The following is a 7,312-nucleotide window of genomic DNA, read 5'->3' on the forward strand; positions in this document are numbered from 1 at the left end:
CCGTTTCTACCTTTGGATGGTGAGCCACACCAGCTGCATACACTCCACTGGTGAGGCCGCCTGTTTCCAGTCAAGATCCTCCTGATGATCACTGATTCAGTATCAGGAACATTTCATCTAAAACAGCTGGAACACATTGCTTCCCCAGCGCCAACATCTTCTGAAAACATCAATGATTTTGAAACTTGAAAATACTATTCAGTGTCATCACATGCATGGCTACAGTCAGCATATCCCTCATACAAGTTAGCTTTTATTGACAATTTGTATCTCTTCCGTCCTTTTTTATCGGCGATGCTATAAAGATAATGTATGGTGTGATTTGGCTTAATACAGATAGTATTGGATTGAACTGAACTGAATAGAGTGACTTCCCCTAATGCCATCACAAATCAAAGAAAATCAAAGACGGCACATCCTTTCTTTATGTGGCCTCCAGCAGTGCTGAGCTCATTACAGTCCAATTTAGGGCCTAGAAATACATCCTCTGCCATCACCGATTTTACACAGTGCCATCAATTCAATGAGTTTGCATTTTCAAAATTCACCCTGCAATGAATGTCATGAATGTCCAAATGACTTCAGGCCGTTCAGGCTGCCCTTGATAACATTAAGGGCTATTTTGTCTTCTGGTCAGCTGATGGGCAATGTCTGCCATGATTTGAGTGGAATGGTGCAAATCAGTTCAACTCTTCACATGGTGGTAGTTTGCTGCTTTTTTTTTACGCAGTCTATTGAAGATGATTTAGTCGCACTGAGAGGGAATGACATGGGGGGCTGTAAACCTTGTTCTGGTTATTTTCACAGGAGTTACCCCTGGTTTTATTTTTTCTGATTGACCATAAACCTCTGTGGCTGCTAATTAACACACACAACCAGGGTGCCAGCTGTTACTTCTGCACCTTCCAAGGCTCAACCAGGCAACATCCTGTGAGGCTGACATTGTCACCCACTGACTGATTAGAATGGCTCTGATACAGAATATATCAAGCACTCTGGCAAAAGACAAAGTTCTTCTCGGCTTATTTATGGTTCACATTTGCCAAATGAGATATCCTTTTGCGTTATGGTGCTCTGTCGTGGAGTGACGGCAATGACTGACGACGTGCATCAGTATCACTTGCCGCTGATCAGTCCCAGGGTCACTGACTGTGAGGACAGAGGGACGATGTCAGCGAGAGACACAAATAACAAGCTGAGAAGAGCATGAGGGCAGCTCCGACGATGACAAGCGGCAGCGGTGAGAGTGACAACAGCTAAGCTGAAACCTAAAAAAATATGAAGGAGCCAAACATAGTTAAGTTACACCTTAGTGTCAATTTGTAACCAAAATAGCAGATCAGGTAATTTATATGGCAGAAGACATTGAAAAACAATGAAGGACAAAGCAAGAATACGAGGTGGGTACGGTCTTAACAAGCCTCTCATCATCCTTCCAAAGATGAGGATGTGTTTTGGATAAAACCACTTGTGAAAATTCCTAAGGAGAAAAATGACGACATTAACAACATGTTTAATAAATTACGAATACAGTCTTATTGCTGCCATCTGGTAGTCATCTGCCACCTTTATTTCCAATAAAATGAAAACTGTTTAAAACTTTTTTTTTATTTAGATCTAAGCTGTGAATGTATAGAGAAACGCTCCTGATTCTCTGGTGAGTCTGAAGATTATCTACAAAATCTGATTCACCGTGAATTACAGAAAAACAGTTGGGCCAGACATATCACTTACGTAATGTCACCAACTCCTCTCCACACATTAGAGGGTGTAAATGAGGAGCAGGGCACAACAAGATATTTCGTAAGTTGACTCAGAGGGGATGTAGCGTAGACACGTGCTGACTGAATAGAAAGTTTAATTGAGTTTAAAAATATATGCAGAATATATTACTTTGATTAAGCCAGTCTCTGATAAATTACCATGCAACAACTGTCAGGGTTTGAAGGGAATAATGTTGACAGACCGAAGCCTGTTCCTTTTCTCACAGTTAAAAGACTTGAGCACTGATGTTTCCTTGGCCTCCTCTGAGATCCTTGGCATTGATAATCTCCCACAGACATTTCTCATTTTACTGGTAGTGTCATAGAATCAATCGAGGCTCCATAGAGGTAAAGGACAGCTTTTATCTTGCGCTCGCATTAGGAAACAAATACTGGAATTGTACAACAACGAGGGAGAGCACATGAAGAAGTAACTACCTCTTGATTCAACCCATATTCAGGTGAAGACTTTTAAGAGTTAAGATTAATATACCTTTAGAAGTAATTTCCTCATTACTTCCTAACACCAACAAAAAAAAAAAAAATACAAAAAAAAAAAATATGTGTATCCCTTTTATTCTACTTATCCAAGTCTAAAGGAGTTAAAAGGAAGGGAAACCATGCTTGCTACTCTCTAGCTGCGTATTTCAGTTGCAGAAAGGGATACCCCAGTGTATGTTCAGGCCAAATTGAATATGTAATCCTTTCAACAGGTCCTGAGTTTGTCTGGGGTCTCCTCCCAGTTGGATTTGCCCCGGAAACCAAACCCAGTATACCAAGAAATTGCATCCACATCGGATTCATCTTTATTTCAAAATGTATGTCCGATGCCAGTGTTTAGTAATGCAATTGGCTTTATGGATGGATCGTCATGCAGGAGATCAAAGTTCATTATATCCTTCCAATTTATTCATCTCAATCTTTTAATCACATCAACGATATTGATTCATGAAATGCAGTTACAACTATATATCCAAGAGATACAAGAGAGATGTAAAATTAGGAAATTAAGGTTTTTTCCACAGACAGTGTGATTAATAGGGTTTAAAAGCTTTGGAAATTAAAAAGTAATGGGAAGAAAAATACAATTTAAAAAAGAGAAACAAAATCACATAAAATAATGAAATTGAAAGAATTACCAGGAATCAGCCACAGAAGGAAGAGAGGCTGGTTAATCTGGCACTGCAGTAACCTTGGCGGCTGGATGGTGGATAACGATTGATGTATTTTTCGCAGCTCTCTCTCCCATTAGCCCTGTAATAAGAAGGAGCCCTTCACCTGTGTAACCTGTGGGCCGACGCCGCCTCCACATCCATCAATACAAAACAAAAGTTGACCTGCGTCTTCCAGCTCTAATAACGCTGACTGCTTTGAGGTCAATGCATCACTTACCATGGTAGCAATCTCACTCACTAACTAGCAAATCTTTACATACCGACTAGAATTTTAACTATTAAAACATACAAAGAACACAGAGAATAAGCAGAGCTAAATCCAAGGTCAGGGAAATGTGAACTAGTGGAACTATAACAAGCCTGTTAAAAATGGCTGCTTATTGTGATAATAGTTCCATTTTACTGTTAGGCGACTTCTAGTCATAATGATGGTGGCGACAGAGGAAGCAAGGAGATGCAGTTAGAAGGAGGAGGGTTGGGAGGGACGAGGGGGACACAGGACTTTCACAAGCAGAGACCGCTGTTGGTGTACATCCTCTAAACTTTTAGATGGTGCGGCCATTTTTGGCATTTGCTGCGTATGCCGAATTTTTTCCGTTTTACCTCTTTGGATCTTCAGGCCTGCCAGTCTCCCACTGCTCCAGGCCTGTGTGCATTGTGCCGCCACAGCAGCTATGTCACACTTAGGGAACATACATACCCATCAGTAATGGAGCAAAAGCACCTGATCTAGAACCAGCAGCTTCTCCTCACTTTTAAAGCTGGCAGTCTTACATCCTTGATGTTGAGAGCTGCACCCCAAAAAAGCACTTTTAATCGGTGGTCAGGAAACTAAATCACATGGCAAAAACAAATAAAGATAAAAGAGGTATACTGTGTTTTAATTCATTTAAAAAGCAGATAGGAAAACAGAAATTAAAGAACAACACCTTAACAATTACTGAGTTCCTCGTCGGAAATTATGCATTTCTCATTTGCAGAAGGAGAGTTGTACCATTCACCGTAGTAATGAGTCACTGACAGAAAGTCACATTAGAAAATGTTAATTAATAGCCAGTGGGAGCTGAAATGAGTAGAGATTGTGCAAGGAGCAGTGAAAACCATTCACAATGAAGTGCAGGATTAAAACGATTTTAAATATGGGTTATATGAAGAAGTAATTACAATTACAAGCAATGCAATACATTACAAGTCCAACAGATCCACCTCAACAGATTCAGACTTTGACCAGTCATTGGTTCCTACTCAAGACATAAAAAAAACAGCTCACAAATTAGTTTAATTGAAAATAAATTAATAAATTACATTGATTGTGTTCATGGTAATGGAGAAATATTAAATTTAATGCAGCAGTGTGGCACATTGATGTGTTTTTAATAGCTTTTGGACAACAGTGGAACTCCATTGCAGAGAGGAATACGATATATCAGCCTTTGTATAGACCAATATAATTTGATAGTGAGATCTTTGCTTCACATGCTTTAGATGCATTATCCTTTGGGCAAACTAAGGCCAATTGCCCATAGCTTTGGAGACCTCGCTGGGCTGCAATCAGTTGAGTGCATCGGACAGAGGTGCATACAGTCTGCAAAATCTAATCTGGGTTTCATACAGACATGATGCACTTGAATCAACAAGTGTTTTCTAGAGACCACATGCTCTTTAGACACTGAGTCTGTTTTTGATTTACAGATGAATGTTAAACTCACTTATATTCTGCAGGTTTCTCTGAATCCAGAGTTGCAGGTTCTAGATCTGACACTTCACTACTCAAATTATTATTATTATTATTATTATTATTATTATTATTATCAACTGGTGCTGCTATCAATAACATAATTATATATGTTTTATGCTTGTTGTGGTAACTTTATAATTATGTACAGTATTATGCTATGTACAGTAACTTAGCAGATGGTGCAGATACTGCCAATTGTGATTTGGTGCGATACAAATAAAATCTAACAGAAATGAATTGAACTTATATGGACTCGTGTCTTGAAACATCCACTTTGTCATCATCACCACTGTGCACTGTTTATATTTCTGCAGTGTTCAATGTGTTTCTGTGTGTGGGCCACACTGGTGAGGGTAAACGTCTTGGACAGTTCCTGTGTCAGATCGCATAGCACGGAGCCCACAGTGATTATGCCGCCTCTGCAGTCGTTCTTGACAGTCAAAATTGGACGTGGCAACAGGAATCAAAGAGAGGCATGGGAGTGGAAAGATAAACTTTCCAGGAAAAAACTAAACATTGGCTTGAAGCTGTGTATATATAGCGCTCACCGCATTCCTTCTCTGATGCCGTGTTGGTGGCATTAACACATATCCCCTCTAACAATTTTGAACTTTGAATAATAAAAGTTGGAAAGAAAAGGAAGGCAGAGGCTTGATGATTCATTTTAGGCAGCGGAATATGAAATCTGTCTTGGTCTCAACTCCTTCCTCACCTATTTCTTTCATCCGTCCATCTTCCAACCTCCAATGCCTGTGGTCCTCATTAGTAGGAATGACTTAAACAAATGTGGAGCTCAAGGCTGGACTGCTGTGAGGCAACAAGCTGGACTAAGTGAAGATGCTGTCTATCAACCACAGTTACACAATCTCTTGTGTAAAAGAGAGCTCTGCTAGAGTGTCCTTGAGCAAGTCACTGAATAAAGCTGCCACCACTGTGGCAGAAAGACATATTCCATTCAGAATCGCCTTGGGCTGTGGAAACAATTTACATTATGCAGTTTTAGAATTAGATGGTATTTCTTTCCAATGAAATCCAACAGGTTTGGGGGATTTTGGACACGACCTTTGCATTCCAATGTGTTTATCAGCCCTGTCTCTGAAGGGGTCAATATGATTAAATTCCAAACACGCACAATATTATAATATTGGCAATGTGAGGGCTACTACCACTAGCTTTAATGACTTGAACACAACATTCTCACCAAATTCATGCAGTCATTGGCTGGGTGTGAAATGGGTGAAAAATGTTGGGTGTACACCTCTGCTCTCTCCTTTCATTCTTTACACAGCTATTTCTGTCCCTTTTTTTTAGGTTTGCACCTAACTGCCACACCATGAAGGCCTTCAAAGAGAGACTGGAACTGGAAATGAGCACGTTGTTCCATTTGTAGGATTCAGCTCTTTGGGGGAGGTCAGAGAGCAAACCTGTCTCCTGAAAATCCTGTTTCTACACGTTTTCCTCAAAAGTCAGAATAAAAGACACACCCATGCAACAACCTCCAGATTACTCATTGTAATGTTTGCCTGGCAGAAACGTGATCCAATCTCTATGTACCTTTGCTTGCCAGTCGTAGGTGCATTGCCTTACAGCATAATGCCTAACACGCCAAGAAAATGCATGTGTGTGATTGGGATCATGGCCCGTTATGTATTTATCAAACTGTTAAATAGAAAGGTTGAATTTACATTGAAAATAATAGTAATAGTAAATAATACAAAATGTATTTATCAAACTTCCTGCAGCTCATAAGCACTACACTAATTATATAAGATATATTATTTAAGAGTTCAAGGTTTCTCTTGACACAGTTAAAAATATATATCGCAGGTGTTTGCAGCCCCAGAGGCACAGACAACCGAGGTGGTTATGTTTTCACCCGATGGCCGTTTGTTTTATTGGCTGGTTCGTATGTTTGTTTGTCAGTGAGATTACACAAAAAAACGACTGAGCAGATTACCACAAATCTTGTAGGAAGCCTTTACATTTTTGTGTGGACCCGGATCAGTGGGTAGATTTTTTTAACACGTTCTGTAACATTGCGGGTAGTTTTTAACTTGTATTTTGTTGACATTTTCACTGAGATATCAGAGAACATTTCATGGATCTTAATGGGAAAAAAAAATCTGGATTATTAATGGGACTGGTTTCTATGAATATGGGCAATTTTTGGCAGCTTTATTGAATTTAAGGGGAATATTGGACCTTGGGGGTATGCTCTCAATCGAGTGCACTTCTTGTTAAAATCCCAAGTTATTAGTAGTATTTGCCATTTTATTAGTTTATAAACCTTTGTGTTGTCATCAACAACAAAAACTAAAATGCAGCTGTAAATAAATGTCCCCATCCACATTATATGATGATGGTGCCTACTTATGTGCCAGCAGCAGTTTAGTTTTATTCCTAAATCAGCCATTTGCCTTTCATGTTATTCATATGAATATGTGACATTATAAATATAGATTATTGCCAATTTTATATTTACATACTTTTAAAGGGAAAAAAAATCATCTTATTTATTTATTTTATTCTAAAGCCCTTGGCTCTGATCAGTCATGCATGTGATTAATTGTGATCGCTTGATTTCTGCTTTTAAATTTCATAACTCTATCTTGATAATTATATTTCTTATTTGAGGC

At 39.1% G+C, this 7,312-nt stretch overlaps 1 long non-coding RNA gene across 1 annotated transcript in view; it reads left to right on the top strand.

Annotated features, from left to right (window-relative positions):
• LOC128425464 (uncharacterized) overlaps positions 1–6,172 on the top strand; it is a 154,339-nt gene extending 148,167 nt beyond the window's left edge. The window contains exon 4 of the long non-coding RNA XR_008333147.1: positions 5,988–6,172. This is a non-coding gene — a long non-coding RNA (uncharacterized LOC128425464). The remainder of the gene's footprint in view (positions 1–5,987) is intronic.
• The last annotated feature ends 1,140 nt before the right edge of the window (positions 6,173–7,312 follow it).

This window comes from Pleuronectes platessa, chromosome 20 (genome assembly GCF_947347685.1).
Source record: "Pleuronectes platessa chromosome 20, fPlePla1.1, whole genome shotgun sequence".
In the NCBI taxonomy this organism is placed as follows: Eukaryota; Metazoa; Chordata; class Actinopteri; order Pleuronectiformes; family Pleuronectidae; genus Pleuronectes; species Pleuronectes platessa.